The 17,652-nt window shown below is 38.2% G+C and overlaps 1 long non-coding RNA gene across 3 annotated transcripts; it reads left to right on the top strand.

The window, feature by feature from the left end:
* Positions 1-1,337: 1,337 nt before the first annotated feature.
* On the top strand, positions 1,338-15,547 carry LOC121308052. Of its 3 annotated transcripts, none has more exons than XR_005948450.1 (4): positions 1,338-1,521; positions 1,903-2,170; positions 5,450-5,552; positions 15,188-15,543. It is a non-coding gene; the product is annotated as an uncharacterized LOC121308052 (long non-coding RNA). The 3 variants fall into 3 exon arrangements; XR_005948452.1 differs by lacking the exon at positions 1,338-1,521 and adding an exon at positions 1,535-1,584 and having other exon boundaries at positions 15,188-15,544; XR_005948451.1 differs by lacking the exons at positions 1,338-1,521; positions 1,903-2,170 and adding an exon at positions 1,560-1,866 and having other exon boundaries at positions 15,188-15,547.
* The last annotated feature ends 2,105 nt before the right edge of the window (positions 15,548-17,652 follow it).

Raw genomic sequence — 17,652 nt, 5'->3', positions numbered from 1 at the left:
TGGAGCACACCTAAAAGATGACCTTGCATTGATAGTGTCAGACAGCAACAGCTTATCAAAGTGCAATTTGCACCATTTTCAAGAAAAAGACACAAATGTCAATGTTATCATGTCCTCTTCGGTCACTGCATGCATAATTGTACCATGTTAACTTTCCCATCTATGAATCCATTTTCTAATGTTTATTACATTTTATCCTGTCAGGATTATTTATTTCATAATGCATATATGTTGTTGTTGTTTTTTTCAAACGTTTTGGCAGGGCAACTTCTCAAACCCCATAAAGTTAAAACATATTGTTTTAAAAATTTCTAAATAATGTTTAAAAGTAATCAAGCAGTGCATGATCCACCATCCTTATACCATACATTTCTCAAGGTAACGTGCTTGCCTGTGCTTCACCATGCTTGAACAGGGCGGTTACTATTCGGCATGTGCTTTTATACAGGTTAGATGTCATTTATTAATCTTACATTTACAAATATGAAAGTAAAATCAACATACAAATTAACCATGAAATATAAAAAAAGTAGAATTCCTCCAACAGTCTTGCAGTAAAATTAGTTTTCAACTTTGTAACAACAAAAAGTTCAATTAGGTCCGCTTGTGTATATCGAGCACGCGGTGTATTAATCGAACTGATTTACATAAGCAATTTCCTTTTAGTGACAGTTAAGCTGTCCTGACGATTTTGCGGAGATTCACAATTTGCCCTTGAATTTATTGTGGAAGTATGTTTATTTAATTATGCTCATTTACATGAGTAAATTAGATTCTTGACATCCCAGTGCATCTCGGTGCGTTCCAGCGCACCGTGCTGTTGCTAATATATCACGCTCTCTGAATTTTACAATGATTGTATTTACAGTTGTTATGCCATTAAGACAAACTTAATTTAATAATTAAGTTTCCAGTCGCCAATTAGTTACATTCATTCGCAGATGTAAACTGAGCAATTGTGTATTTACTGGTCACTGAGCTAAAATCGTTATCAGGTAGGGTTAATCTGAAACCAAAAACTTAAAATAAAATTGCGAATCTTCTGAAAATAGTAATAATAATCTAAAAGAAACCATTCTCAGAAAGGCGCACCTGGGAACGTTAAAACGGAACTGTAAGTAAAGTTAATCTATATTGTTGGCATCACATATATTACAATATTCATTTTGCATGTCTTAGAGAAACACATGAAAACAAACAGTGCGTTTGTAAAGTGCTCTTCAGTAGAAAAGCAGTAGTAGGTATATGTATGCAAGCGTGCGCTCTCCTTTAGCTGAGCAAGCACTGCCTTGCTCAATTATTCTACAGACTGTACATGCCATGGGATTGATTGACATGTGATATACCCATTGACAGGGTGAACCACATGACTGACAAACTCTTTTGCCAATCGCTGTAAAGATAACGAATCATTCTAACAGTTTTTAATTTTTTTTTTTATTTCAAGAAACCATAGGATAAAAAATACCAGATATTAAGCGACCTAAATAAAACATAAAGCGGGTGCACTCCAAAAGCAAGGTGGGTATAACGGGGTTAGCGGGACATAGCATTGCAGTACAGAATCTCATCAGAGGGAGTGAGGTACGCTTATCGGGGCTAGCGTAATACAATTTACTGGCTGTCAGAATATTATCACTCATTAGAAAACACGTTACAATTTAGTGTGCTTCACCGAGATATGTTTAACTGTAACATCCTTTGTTAATTTTTAAAGCAGTGTTTTGCGGCAGAGAATGGGATTACGAGGTTAATCTCTGTTTCAGCACCTGGACAGTTCCTTGTCGTGGAAGACCCAGCTCTGCATACCCGACACAAGAGTCCCTGTGATCGTAGGGGGAAGCCCTGTCTAATCGAAACGAACGGGTAATCTATTTTTTCTTTCTTTCCCTTTTTTTTAAGGATGCCGTTAACTAGCCAGTTGGTTAGCCGGAGATGGTTAATTACATATTGATAAATGATGATGCTTGTACTTCGGATTGGGTTTCTTCGTTGTGCCTCGTACTGTAAGCAGCAGCAAGGGTGGCTGTCCAACGCAAAACCTCTAAGGATAACAGCCTACACATTGCGAGCACGGAGCTTTATAGACACTCTGATCATCAGCGAGGGAGACATTATCATCGGCAACGGAGGCACGATTAGGCGATGGCCACCATGTAATTCAAAAAAGGTAGGTTTACTGTTCGGACCGAGTTATTTATTATTGATAATTTAAATAAATAAATAAATAACGTTACGCTAACGTTTTCTAGTTAAAGACTGGACTGGTCCATTCTTTTATTATTTACGTGTGTATTATCAAAGGCTTTGCTGACACACAACAGACTTTTGTCTTCATTCCTTATCTGTAGGATTTGGTGGCAATACTGTTGTATGCCTCGGATCAGTATGCGTACGGTTACAGAGAGCGGGTAGAGGCCTTGTTAATAAGTAGAATGAAAGCGATGATACAGATTTATGGAACGATAACACATTTGGACTGATTCCAAGAAACCCCGTTTAGGATTGGGTGCGTTGTGCTTACTCACAGAGACCGATTAGTTATATTTGAGAGGCTGTGAGGGTCTGATGACCGGCAGTGGATTATTCAGACCTGCTGGTGGTAAAACAGCAGACTTTTAAATGGTAGCACACGTTCTAGTGATTTGCTTGAACCCAGCTCGGATTCCACTGTGTGGATCTTGTTTTAGTGCCGTCGTATAAAGCATGCAGTAATGTTATGGGTCACTGGTAAATGTGTTTAGTAAAAGCTGACTCCTGTTGCATGGTAAATCAGTTCGAAGGGGGAGGGAAGAGGCTAAGCTGCTGTACTTCTATCTAGAGAAACAAGGAGCACGGTGTAAGACGCTTAATAATACGTAAACACATGTAAGAGATGTCTTAATACAAAAAGAGAAGAATCGCACACCGTTATCTATCTAACTATCTACCTATCTATAGCTTTATAAAAAGGTAATGCTACTGACACCTCTCTATCTCTCTCTCTCTCTCTCTCTCTCTCTCTCTCTCATGTATAATGTGTGTGTTTGTTTGTTTGTTTGCTTGTAATTTATCGGTAATGCATTTCTACAATATAAGAGAATATTTAATGCTTATTTGTAGAGACTTATTTTGCTTAAACTTCAGCCTTACTCCCTATGTTATACTCGTGGACAGTGTTTAATTGTCAATCATTTGGGTTTACAGTGTGTATAGGAGGAATAAACACGTTTTAGGATTTATTTTAATTGCTTTAGACACCCAATAGTTAATATTACAGTGTATTGTATCTAAATACAGATTAATGTCAAATGTGTGCACACTGAATTTACAATAGACTGCTATCTGTTATATTTTCCACTGTGCTGTAATGATAAGTAGTGTTTTTTTGTTTCTTGGATAACTATGATTCAGCAGCTAAATTGCCAACTTTGTTGCTCTGTAATGCATTGAAGATCATACAGACACTTTGAATGCTTTTGAACACCTTTCAACAGTTACCATGCAACTTTTTAAAAATATGTTCACCAAAATAAAAATTCTGCATTAAAACAAATATTGGTGAAGGATGAGAAAGAAAGGCAGTAGTCAAATAACAGTTTGTTTTACTAAAGTATATGCAAAAGGGTTACCACTGCACCTATTGCCTATGGAGAATCGGTTTCCTTGGCATATCTGAAACACATTTCTGTTGGGATATGATGATATAAAAACACACCACAAAAAATCTACATACATGTTATGGATCATGCAGTACACACTGCAGACTTTGCATAAAGACACCAAACTGTGTGCACTACCAGTGGACGTATTAAATGCTGTAAAGTCAATACAAAGAGCTTTGGAATGGATCTGCTCTAACATATGTGAATGTAATCTTAATACAAGTGTAAAATACTGTGTGTTAAACACTGTATATTGAGCACAAAACTGTACAGAATGAATGGGATTGAAACAGGATAGGGACCTTGGAGTGATGGTGGACTCCACTCTAACAGTATTTCAACAATGCAGAGTGATTATTTAAAAAGGCAAATGCAATACCGGGGAACTTGACAAAGCAATTGATGTGTGGACCTGAAAGATTATATAGTTAAGTCCCACTTACTCTCTGCAGTTATGGGCATATCGAAAACATTTTTTTGTACTTAAAAGGGACAGCTAAGCTTTTGCAATTTCTCACTTAAGTGTATTTGATAAATCCAGGTAACATTTCCTGCTAAAGAGAGCCAATTAATTTGGCCCATCAATAGAAGAGGAGAAAAAGCCAGTTCAGTTGGGAAGCCTGTTGTAAATGATTAATGATGGGACTAGTTGTTTAGCAGCTAAGACTTTGGGGTCACTCAAGAAACACTTAAATGCATGCTAACAGGAGAATAACCTTTAGGAGTTCAAATTGTCCATTCTTGTTCCCAGCATTTCTCAGTATAATGTGAAAGTCTTGGCTCAATCACACCCTTTTTTTACTGACAGTCTATAACAGCTTAAACTTCTAGCTGTTCCAAGCAATTACACAATGGCCACCCTATCAAATACTTTTTGGATAACAGTGTTTACATTTTTAGCATTTCACATTTTTTAAATTACAGTATAAAGACTTTGCAGGCATACAGAGACTGCCTTGGCTTAAATACTGACTGAGAATAATGCAGGTTTTTACAGGCGAGTCCTGAGTGTAATGAAACATTTGCGGTATAATTACTAATATATTCTACTGAAGCCTTCTTGAGACAGTTTTTGCTGTGTAAGAGATTTGATGATTTCTCAGGCAGAACCTTTGCATCTACCAGCAAAATCAAGAAAAAGCATGCTCAAGATACTCAGTAGTATAATTTGAACACTGCAGTAGCAAAGCAAGCAATATATAACATATTGGGCTGCTGTTAGTTTGTAGGTAGGACACTGTATGTCTTTTGCCTCCACACATGTTTCTTTTTCATGTCTACTTGATGTCTCCTAAAGCTTTCTTTTCTACAAATATATTGGCTTCTCACCCTATTTGCACACACTTGATTGAATAGTTCTGAAGTAACTCGGTGTTGATTCAGAGAGAAACCTTGTTGTTAGTTACCAAACTGAAAAGGGCTCGAGAAATTGTAAAAATGAGGAAAACCGGGCCAAAAGAGAACTGTGAGGGACGGAAAATTGCAACTAACTCTCAGACACCTGTGTTGTTTCATCGTGCAAAATTGTTGGAAAGTGTAAGAAGCATGTGATAATTGGTTCTAAGCTATTAATGGACTTATTTACATAATCAAAAAGAGTTGACATCCAGCTAGTGCATCATGGGATTTTGCCACTTTTTTTTCATAGCCGTAATAATATGTTAGCTGCTTCTATAACACCATTAACTGTCCAAGCATGTTGCACCCCCAGACTGCCATATACTTTGTATCAGTCCAGCGCGATTGTTACGCATTTAAATTCAGATTACATCTTTTCATTTATCTTCTCTCCTTCTTCTTTTCAGGTCTGTTATGTGTGAAATCTGTGCCATACTCAGGAGTTAGAATTGGATAAACGTTATTGGAATAGCGGCTTCTTGCTGCATCTCTCAACATGAGCAGCCCTCAGTGAGTATGATATTCAGTCAGTCTGGCCTTGAGCAAAATAACTGTATGAAAGTCACTCAGTCAGTTTGAGCAAGAGGCATGCTCCTAATTTCCCTTGAGGGTTCACTTTTATTCCCAATATGCCTTTTTGGAATTGGGGATGAGTGTTTGGAATGCAGCTGATTTCACATCACTGAACAGTTTCACTTACCCTGCCATTTTGTGATCAAGAAAAATCTATAGACGAGTGGGTAATTGAGGGAAGAGAATTAGGCTCAGTGCAAACAATTGGACAGCCTGAAATTGTAAGAAAGAGGTATTCATAATGTTCTTTTGCCCTACAGCATAGTTAATGAGTTATGAATTAGCTTTTTTCTTTCTGGTTTAATTTCCTCGGTATACTGTATACTTTCTTTAGCATCTAAAAGATTGACATGATTAAAGTATTCGTAACATTTTGTCACATTAGAAATACTTGCATGCTATTTGTAAAGAAAAACGCCTATAGCAATGCAGTGCTATAACAGTTTTTAGTAAATTAAATTCTCCAAATATGAAATGGAATATTTACAGTAAACAAATGGAATCCAGTAAATGGAGCACATCTGTGTTTTATTGCTGGAGTTCATCTGGTCCAGCAGGAGGCAAAACCAGAAGGGACTGTTTCTCCTCATCGTGCTACAGCCGACCCTACTGACCAGGTGCCCAGTGAGCTCAGACCGGACACCTGCAGGGCTGGCCTTTATCCTCCAGAGGCCAGTAGCTTGCTGACATCTGCTCTCGAGTTCCTGGATGTAGAAGAGCTGGCTTGGTCGTGGGATCAGAGGATGCCCAGTGAACCTTCAGTTTAATAATTGGGCAAACTAAATAAAATTTAAAAAAATAATAATACAGGTAAAACATCTACTTAGAGAGAAGGAATTAGTTAGACATCTTAATTTCAATCCCAGGCAAAGATGCATTTGTTTATCTTCAGAGATCAACTGTTTTTATAAATGTATCACCCAAAGAAGACCCCTTTTTTAGTTTGTTTGAAATATTAGTAACTGAGGAAGTTGTTTTGCTCCTTAATTGTTGAGCATGTTATTGGTGCTCTGATTTAATGGTTAATGGATGGTTTACACCAAATATAATGTGTAGTTTTCCTCTGTTAAAAAAAATCTCTACTGGGTACAAAATGTACAACTCCTGATAAAGAGTATTTAGATAAACAACAAACCTTCTCCAGACCATGGGGGCCAGTGGCCACACAAATCTGCACCACAATGTGAAGGGACTTCAAAGGTGTATTGGTATGCAGTGACATAAAATGTGCTCTATAAATACAATCCGTCCTGTTCTCTGGGCACATCAACTCGGAGCCTCTTTCTTTTTCACGCCTTTTCCAGAGGGAAAGAGCTCATTGCCTCGGACTCTCAGCTAGCATTTGTATTCTGAATCTAGGTTTCCTTCCCTGACAGTGCTGTTGAATGCTGAATGTATTCTGTGCGTGTTGCAATGCTGCAACCTTGCTCCCTCCAGGCCCACATTGTAAATGAAAAGCTGCATCTCAACGTGTTTACCCAGGATAAAGAGTATTTCAATAAATAATACACACTCCGGACCAGGAGGCCGACGGCTACACAAACCCCCCCCAGAATGTGAAGGGACTCTAAAGGCTTATTCGTATGCAGTGGCGTTTTCCACTAGCTAATACTGTTTATTAATAATTACTCTCTGTGACCCTGAGAGGAGTGTCGCTTTTCATGTTACAAATTTAGCGATTCTTTCAGTCTTGGGAAATGAACTTTGTGATTTCTCCTGAAAAGGTTCAATTGCCCATGACTAGTAAGGTCTCCAGGAACTTGATCATTTAATATTCTTGATGCTTTTTTTCTGTTTCAACAATGGCAGAGATATTTAGGTTTCCAAGATCAGATCGGTGCAAATCCCTGTTGCACTAAGCAATGGTGTGCTCTTATATTTGCTATTGCATTAACTCAGAAGGTGGCTTTTCAAACAGGGTGTTTTAGTCTTGCAGTGTATTAAAATACTAAACCAAAGAGAAACAGAAGCTTTAATCTACACACGGAAGTGTGTGTGTGTGTGTGTGTGTGTGTGTGTGTGTGTGTGTGTGTTTGCGGGTGTTGATTTTTTGAAGGGGCTAGTTTGTCTTTAGGCTGTTTGAACACTCAGGCTGAGTGTAACTCCTTTAGTAAATTTCCTATTACAGTTTATTTTACCATTGAGCTCCACCTTGTCACTCAGCAGGCTCTGTGTTCTCTGCACTGCTCAGTGCTGAATGGTCTCCTGATTAACAAACCTCGACAAATGACTATGTTCACTGATCTCTTCTCCTCGTCTACAAATGCTGCTTCTGAATATCCATTTAGAACTGGCACCTTCTTTTTCTTTCTTTATATCACTTGATTTCTTGTCTGAATCTACAATGAGACCTGTAGAGCTGTTAGTGTGCTATATAAATGCCCAGTGTAATGAATACCCTTGCTTTGGACTTGAAATGAAAGCATCAAACAAATAGTTGCATCTCCCTTGATTTTTTATTAACACTGTTGATTTATAACTTGTTTATCACCCAGAAAAAGAAATACTTATCTGATGGTTTGGTGCTATGTCAAATTATTATTTTTAGTGATGCAATGAACTCAGCATGCATTCATATGCATCATTATAGACCACAACTGGCAATAGTGTTTGTTTACTGGAAATCGGTGTTTGCTACCACTGGCTAGAAAGACAACAGTTGTAGCACTGGAATCGGTCTTGTGTCTGAGTTATAGAGATCTGCCACTTACCCAGTCTCACAGGTACAAATGAGAGACAGTAAATGCTTGTTAGAGAAACAAAATTGACAACGATTGATTAATGAATGAATTGCTGACAGAAGATGAGCCATGCCTGAAGGTAACATGGTTTTATGACCAAAGATATGAAAAACTCATATTTCCTACAAATGTGTGTGTGTGTGTGTGTGTGTCTATCTATATATCTATCTATCTATATATATATAGATATATATATATATATATATATATATATATATATATATATATATATATATATATATGGAGGTAAGGCATCATGTAGCCTTAGCCGCTTTGGCAATACATGTAGTATAGTAAGGGATTAGGAGAGCTCTACTTCTCTGCCTTCTGCTTACACGCCAATTATACCAATTTAGTTTGACCTGCGTGGATTTTGATGTCAAATCCACAGATGAAAGCCAGGGCTCCAGGCAGCTGTAACATCCAGTCACATGTCCTGTTTTTCTTCGGAATCTCACAATTTTTAGAATTTCTTTTTTGGCAGACCTAAGTTAAATTAACACCAACCTTTATTTTCCAGATAGTAAATCCAATCCGTGCACTGTTTAGAGTTTAAAAAAGAAACCTTTAAATATCTGAAAAATTGGTGCTGAGCTGTTTTGAAAGTTTGGCACCAGAGTGCCTACTTGTTCTAAATGATCAAGCCCAATGGTACAAGCTGAGAGTGACACACTTTAACACTGTTACTGATACTTGTAGATACTTTTTTGTGGGGGAAAAACAGCCTTCCAGTCTGATATGCCTATTGTTTTATTGTCAGTATAAGTTCTTGTGCCTCTAGTCAGGGATGTGCTGAGCTCAAGGGTCAGTGGAGTTCTAGCTCCCTATCATGAGGAGCTTAAATCTATTTCTCAGTGATGTTTATTCCAGACAAGTTTAGTTTATGTAGATATACAGAAACCTTCAACAAACTGAAAAAAACAATCCTTTGTTTGGGATTTAGCAGCTATGTGATTAAAATGTTAGCCACATTTTATCATCCAACCGTAAAACTTAGTTCAAGCAAGATAACGCATTATCTGAAATTGAAACTATTAAAAATCTTAAACGCTAATAATTAGCAAGGCACAAACAATTACTTACTTCGTTGCCCTTGCCTAAGAAAGCTATCTTTCCAGCATAATCGCATCTTAAAACCTTGAGTGTACATAGAGCTACCTGAAGTGCATTAAGGATGTGAATCAGAAATAAACTCTTACCTTTGCTAGGGATTCTTTGCTGTCTTGAACTGGTTTTGTTAGCTTATGATGGCAACACAACTATTGGTGTTGTCTCATTCTTATTGCTGTTATTAGTACAGTAAGTGATCTATGTATCTGTAATAACAATGACAGTATTAGGCAGGTAGATAAATAACGGCAAATTTAATTGCTTTGTGCTATGTGATTTCCCCAACAGAAGCAAAACTTCACTAAGTAATCTGAATGCATTTCCTTTACACGTTTTCTTCCCGCCATAGAGACCTTGTCTTTTTTATGAATGTTATTGATCATTAGATAAAGGCCCCAAAGAAACGTTGTGTGTGGTTTCATTACTTTAAGAAGTTTGCATTTCACAGCTTTCGAATCCAACACAGTCATGAGCTGTGCTTGCAGCTTGCAGCAAAAAAAAAAAAAAAAAAAGACAAAAGCCTGACAGTTCACAGGAATGTATGAAAGCATTCCTTTGATATTTCTGTGATGAGAGATACTGTATGAGGAGCAAGTCAGCACCTAATCAGATTGTTCTTTCTCTGCAAAGTCCAAGATGGGATGGTTCCAAAATCTCACTTGGTACGATCGTCACTTATGCATGACCTCCAAACGCCAATCCATTTAGCATCCACTGCATAAAAAACAGTATTTTTAAATATTTATAGTAAATAAGAGAAGCCCACATAATGTTATATTTATCCTGATCATTGACATATACCGCAATAACAATGATGCAAATCAAAGCGTTTTTCTGAAGTTAAAGTAATTGCTCACTTCTAATCTCGACTCTTGGGAACCCTGCTGATGTACAGCACATTGTCATATTATATTTGTTTCTGTGAATAGTCTCAGTGTTTTTGGTACGAATTCAAACAGATTTAATGCAGTAGTTTGACAGTATGTTTGCTGAAAATTGGACTGCAGAATGTTCTACACAAAGCAATGTGCTTTTCAAACTGATGCCTTGATTATCTGTGCATCCAAGCCTATCCCCCAAAATAGCCTGCATGGATCACTGGGGGATGGCATTCTCATTACACAGTGGTTGTGAAGCTGAAATAGATCGATATCCAAAAGCTGTTAGGCTTTTGGAGGACACTAGAGAAGTATAGGATCGTTGATGCTCTCAGGCCCCAGTAGTGGGACTGAAGCTATTACCAATGTGACTTCAGTTTGTTCAGGACTCCCTCAGTGAAATACAGTTGTTTAAGCATGAAATACATAAGCTGTAAGGCTATTCAGTGTCATTGGTCTAACAGTTGGTGCAATTTAACCCACTTGGCAATTTGATAATAGCTTCGTTTTATAGATTGTACTGCGTGACACAAACTCTACTAAAATCGTGTTAGAAAGAATTGTAAATATTTGATGGTGAACAGCTCAAAATGATCAATACATGACAAGAGTAGTTACCCTGTGGGCACTAACGAAGCTGAGGATTGTCTCACAAATTGAATTCTCTTTGTATTCATGTTTAGACAGGCAAGGGCCACTGAGAGACTACGTCGTCTTTCTTGAGCTGTTCCTTTTTCTTTATGAAATCTGTGTAAGGTGTATTTTCTTTGAATAACCCAGCAAAGTAACAGCGTCCCATTCTAACACTTTTTTACTTAAAGATCCTCCAGCCAAGTTCAGTACTGACCAGTCTTGCTTAGCTTCTTCAATCAGAATCCAAGATTTGGTACCACAAAGTCTGTTGTTATGAAACTGCTTTCTCTAGCATGTTCTATTCATTGAGTTAACACAGTGTGGGTAATAAGAGTATCTCATTCAATGTATTTTTGTAGTGTGTTTGTGGTTAGAGATGTACGTTTAATAACAAGACGTATATGAGTGAATGATCTTTTCACAAAATTTTAGCAGAGAATTTTTGAATAAGTAAGAGATGAGCGACTCAATGCTTTGCAATGTGACATTTGTGTTGGAAGCCAGGACCTTTCTCGATGCACTGATCTGTGGTGATGGGAAGGCATTTTATAAGAGGTGCTTCACTCACCATGCACAATGTAATTCAGCTATTGATCTTCCTAGTATAATGCCCCATATCCCTTCTTATACAGAATTAACTTGAAACAAGATTTCTATTATCATCCCTCTAGTTATGTCTACACCATTTGCATTATGATATGCAGGTCACATTACAATATTCATTGCATTACATGCAACAGTTCTGGTGCACTTCATTGTGTTGTGGGTATTAAGATACAATTATCCTTAATGATGGACTATATAGTCAACACACCCTCTATATCACAATAACTTAGTTAGGAATTAGCAATGCACATTGAATAATGTCACCCCCACTCTAGTCATTAAGTTTAAGTATTTTTCCCTACCTCTGGGAAGATAAAGGATGATTACAAATATACCTGGAAAAACACTCGACTTTGTCGAGTGGCACTGGAACCATTTTTAAAGTGGGGGTGCTGAAAGCCATTGAACAAAACTATGCTATCGCACCCTCAGCACCCCTAGTTCCAGCGCACTTGGTCCTGTGTCACTAAATCATAAAACGTAAGCATGTTTGTGTGTAAGACTTCACCAAGCCAAGCAGATGCAAAGAGCTTCTGTCAGAGATTCCCATAATAATACACACTGATCTGTTTATTTGTCAGTATAACCATTTGAAGATTAAAAAAAAATGATCAGAGAGCAAAGAGCAATCTATTAACCGCTCTGCAGCAGGTTGGATTAGTGTGCTGCATATCACTGAGTCAATAACTTAATCCAGTTTGTACTGCGCAATAAACGAATTGCTGCTCGCATCACAGAATATGCGAATGGAGATAATGTCAAAACGTGCTGTGCTATGTAATACTGTTGGCTCCTCCAATGAGATGACCTGAAAGGCCCATAAAGAGCTGGCCGGATGTGCTCTATAGCTAGAAGCACCAGACAGTGAATAATAAAGAATCTGGTGGGATTACAGTACAAGTGGAGCTTCTTAAAACATTTGAAAGCACTGGTACACAGCAGCCTGAAGCAAGTGGAATATTATACTGGCTCTACACTACTATTAAGGACTGAATGACATCCTGACACCCACACAAAGCAGCCCAGACCCACTCTTGGAGTGCTTCACAAAAAACTGATCTACAAATACTGGAGAAAGCAGTCTGAAGCAACAGCAAAGATATTGGGAGACTCTGGTATAATGTGAGATTTTGGGAACATACTCAACCGTATGAAATAGATTTCCTATGAGGAGACAAACACTTTTACATTCATTGTCACAGTGTGACACGCAACCCAAAATATGAAACCAAAAGTCAAAAGTCCATAAAATAAAAACGCTATTTATTAAATGGAAAGCTTGCTGATTCACTTGGATAAGGTGGCAAATGCAATAGCTGTGGTCTGTGGGCAGGGCTGGGAGAAATGGTAAAAATCACAAAATGCTGCCTCTTTAGGAGATTCAGTCTTAGGGTTTGTGTCCAGCTGCCACTGCTATTTTAAGAGGTGGGAAATGGTGCTTTGAGGGTGTCTTTAAGGTTAACAGAAGAAACAAAGAAAACCCAGTCCCTCTGAAGTAGGAGGTTATCAGCACATTTGTTATAGAACAACAAGACCGCTTCCAAACCCTATTTCCCATGGGCAAGCGATGTTCCTTCCAGCAAACAAATGTTCTTTTATATTACAGTTGTAAAAGTGACCCACTCTCGCTTGCTGGCTTGGGGCCAGTTCTGATAATTTCCCTTGGCATGCTTTGTTCAGAGTTATTGCTGTTCAGTTACCATGTGTTTATATTATTTACCCAATTTTGCTATGAGTCAGTCCAGTGTACCCAGACAGTCTATAGCAAGTAATTTATTTGCCTTACTGTGTAAGACTGTTTTTGTTTGATGGAGAAATTAATAATTTTAGGATTATGTTTGAATGTAAGTATTGAGATATAAGAGTTTGTTTGACGGTAGGCCAGTATAAAGCATGCTGTAGGCAGTGGTGTGTTCTTATCATCCTACTTGGAATGTAGAGGGTGTAGCAGGATTCAATTCAGGAGTCGCAGGCTGTGGATGGGTCTATTGCTTTCACTTCAGCTCTTAGCAGTTTGTCTGCTGAGGGTAAACCAGTTAGTTTGGAATGCAAGCAGTTTAAAAACCCGATAGTTTCCTAATCATTTTTTTCTTTGCATTTGGCATTTTGTTCCCTTGACACCTCTAAATGCATTGTAAGTTCGTCCTGTAAAAAAAAAAAAAAAAAGCTGAAACACTTGAAGTTCAGAGCTTAATCTCTCTATCCTTGCCAGGCTAACTACCAGGGAGCTAGTGGTGCAGTTTACTTGGCACAGCTAACTTTAGGAACCTGCTCACTTTAGGAATTTTCCTTTACTGCTCCGACCTCCCATTATCTTCTCTGCTGTCTGCTTGTACCCAGTGGATCCCCTGGACTACAGCTATCAACTCTTAGTACCTGGCACTGTTAAGTCTATGCCTTTTATACAGCATGTATGTATTCAGATAATCGTGTTGTGGCAAGATTTGCAAGTGACACCTGATTAGGTCTTTTCCAATATTCTTTGCAAGCAAAGACTTCTAGTTATTACATTTACTCTACTATGCTTCACAACACTTCATTGCAATCTTTTTTTTTTTTATCACTGACCCTTTTGTTAACTCGACATGCATGGGAACAGAACAAAAACATGCATTTTTATTTGTCTTATGTGAGTTCGGTCGCAGGAACGGAGCTAATTGTAAAAACCACAAAAACATTCCAGGGATGGAATTGAAACTCCCATTGCAAAGGCAGTTTCAACCATTCCAGGTTTTAATATGAGCTTGATTAGCCACAGTGTATAGGTAACAAGCTCAGATGTGTCTTATTAAACTCCTAGTAAAACCAGGAGTGGATCAAACTGCTATGCAATGGGAACCTGATTTCCACCCCTGCACTTGGAGATGAAGCAGTATCAGGAGAACTCTCTGATCTCCCAACCCATTGTCAACCCCGGTTCAGCAGCATTTTAACAGCATAAGTAGAAGCTTCAGGTGGGATTCTGTTGCATTCACAGCCATACAGGGAGCATATTTATCTGCATCTGCATCCACATGGGCCTCATGCAATACTGTCTAGATTCCTCTCACTTCATTTGTTGCATCCATGCAGCCAATGATAGCAAGCCATATCACAATGGATTTAATACCAGCATCTGCTTGAGTCTAAAACTGTGTGCCACAGGGCAGAAGTCTGCAGCTTCATTCACGCTAGGGCTGATTGGTTTTCACTCCAGCTGCCGCCTGTACCCTATTGAGATGTCACATCTTGTTTCCAGCTGGGTCCTGCTTGTACCAAGGCTTTATAGATGCATTCCCCTGGGCACGCACACACAGCAAGGCAGAGGTTAGCATGAGTAAAGAAGCCAGTATCTTCCTAGCTCCTAACTGGTTCTGAAACCACGGAAGCAGGACAAATCTATACAGAAGACCATTGCATGTCAAAGCTATAAATAAGAACAGTTGTGCTATAAAGCTTTGATCTTTATTGCATGCATTAAATATGAGGGAAATCATATTTAATTTAGTTTGGTTTTGAATCCTGCTTGTTTCATATAATGTAACTCCTGAGCTGTTTTTATTCTGTGCAATCTGCTTGACTGCGTCTGACTGTGCTTGTTCCTCTCTTTCTCTTTGCCTCTCAGGCCTGCTCAGGAGGCTGGGGTGTCTGATCTTGAGATCATATCCCAGCAGGTGGAGGAGGAGAGCCAGTGCATCGCTCCAGTCCAGCTTGTGAACTTCGCTTACACAGACCTGCCCCTCACGGGTCTCGACCTCTCCCTGGCCGGGTCCCAACTCCTGTCGAACCCGGATGAGGAGGATCAAAGAGAAAGGTAAGATGATGGGGTAAAAAAGATGCCGGATTCTCACAGCAGAAATATCCCTGCTACACTTCAAATACTCTCCCAGTGACCAATCTCATCGCCAGACATTTAAATCTAAAAGCCTAATTCCATTTAAAAAAAGCATGGAAATGGATACTCATCAGAAGTACACTTGGCAAAGTTTGCTGCATTGCCGTTTCAACAGATTTGTCCCCGTTTACAGAGAACAAAGGTTTACTTGACAGAGCTGTGGATAAGCAGTCCCCCGTGTTGTACAGTAAATTTCACTTCCCATTAGCTGTGATCGTGGGTTAAGTCACTGCCTGCCTTGATAAGACAAGAACTTTCATCATTAACATAATTGACATGCAAAAGACAGGCCCTTAATCCATTGTGACAGGAAACACTGCAGCCTTTGCTTTCTTAAGTGGTTGTGTTATGGTACTTAATTATTGTTGACATGATATTAAATTATAGAAATTCTGATTTCATTGCCTACTATTAACGAGAAGGTATTGTTGGGAAGATCAGTTGACAACGATGAGATGCCATTTAAAGGTATAATGGCATGCTGCTGGTTTGAAGTGCTGTGGCATTTGTTTGTTTTTCTTTGCCTAGGTCTTCTGATTACAAGCTCATTGCCATTTTTTTCATCCAAGTCACCTTTTTTATTCTATATTAAAATGATAACTGATAAAAATATAAAAGATCCCAGTTTTTTTCGGACTTAAAATTCTCAACTCTGTCCCTGACCAAAACTTGAAAAAAAAATATTGAGACATAATTTAGATCTTTTATTTAACTCGTAGTACATCAGGTTTTCTTTGATGTTTAATATGACAATTTCAGATGGTCTGTCATGCAGTCCCATCTGTCGTGAAGTCTACAAAGGCTACCCCCCAGCAGTTAAAAAGAGTTAACAAAAAGTTCAATATCATTTCAATGTTTGTCAATATTACATTTTGAGGTCCCAGCATTACATAAGTGATACAAAAGCCTGTCCTTATTTAGCAGGTTTCATTTTACTTTATGAAACAAAATTAGTTAATTCTATAGGGAGAAATGTTTGGCCTTAACTGTGGTTTGAGTGTTCGATGAGTACCTGTACTGGCCAACTAGAGATTAGCAAACCTGCTTGGTTTAATTTAGATAGGAAATGATTAACACAGATATTATTAAAGATGTACGTGTGAAAAGTAGCAGCTTTGCATTTGTGGCTTGGCACCATGCTTAAATATTTTAGGAACTTTTCAAGGCCGATCAAGTCAAGTCAAGGGAAATTAGCACAGGGATGTAAAAGTAACATGATGGGTGTTTGTTTTCATTTCAGTGCCAGTTCTGCAGAATCAAAGAAGCAGAAACTAATATTTTCCATTTGATCTATGACTTGGTTAATATGCTTATAGCCTCTAATTTGGAAAACAAAGTGCATTCTCAGGGTATGAGAGCAGTGTCATGGATTGTTTTATGTATCCAATCCTCAACATCATTACAGCTGCATTTTAAGAGCCAGGCAGCTTCATGAGCAATGTGCAAGAGCAATAGTCTGAGAGCTAGCTTCCAGGTTTGTGTAATCATTTGTCAAGCTATCTCCTTACCTTGATTGCTTTCCATTAATCCCCTTTTGCCTTTTGTAGATGAAAAAATAAATTCTAATAATAAAAAAACACATTGTTTAATGGAGAGATCTCTTGGTTGAAATAAAGAATAATATTTTTGTCTGAAAAAGAAATTTGTGTATTTCATCTTGACAAATTCTCTGCTGTAATGTATGTGACTTTTGTTGTCTTCTGCTTCTCCTGAAGGCTAATAAAGCCCCAATCACGTGGCTATGGTTCACGAATGCACCCACTGTATTGGTCCCACTGAAACCTGATCACTTCCTGCCATGTTAAGGATGTCATGGCTACTCATGTATGGTAGACTGACAGATAGTTGTTGCATCTCCATTACTCAATTATTTCTTAATGAGAAGATAAATCTCTGAGAGATACTTCATTTGATTGTGGTGCCATGACCTGGATATGTACTTTAGATTCAAGTGCCAGGCAATTGAACAAGGCCAAAGGAATACCCACCTAAGCCACAACTGCAATTATATTATAGCCAGTGCTATAATCTAGCCAAAATATACAGAGGAACTAGACACAAACATACCAAATACACAGAGGAACTAGACACAAATATACCAAACACACACAGGAACTAGACACAAATATACCAAACACACACAGGAACTAGACACAAATATACCAAACACACACAGGAACTAGACACAAATATAC

Source organism: Polyodon spathula, unplaced genomic scaffold, assembly GCF_017654505.1.
Source record: "Polyodon spathula isolate WHYD16114869_AA unplaced genomic scaffold, ASM1765450v1 scaffolds_102, whole genome shotgun sequence".
In the NCBI taxonomy this organism is placed as follows: Eukaryota; Metazoa; Chordata; class Actinopteri; order Acipenseriformes; family Polyodontidae; genus Polyodon; species Polyodon spathula.
Note: the sequence above shows the minus strand (reverse complement) of the source record. Positions and strands in the feature narration are given on the sequence as shown.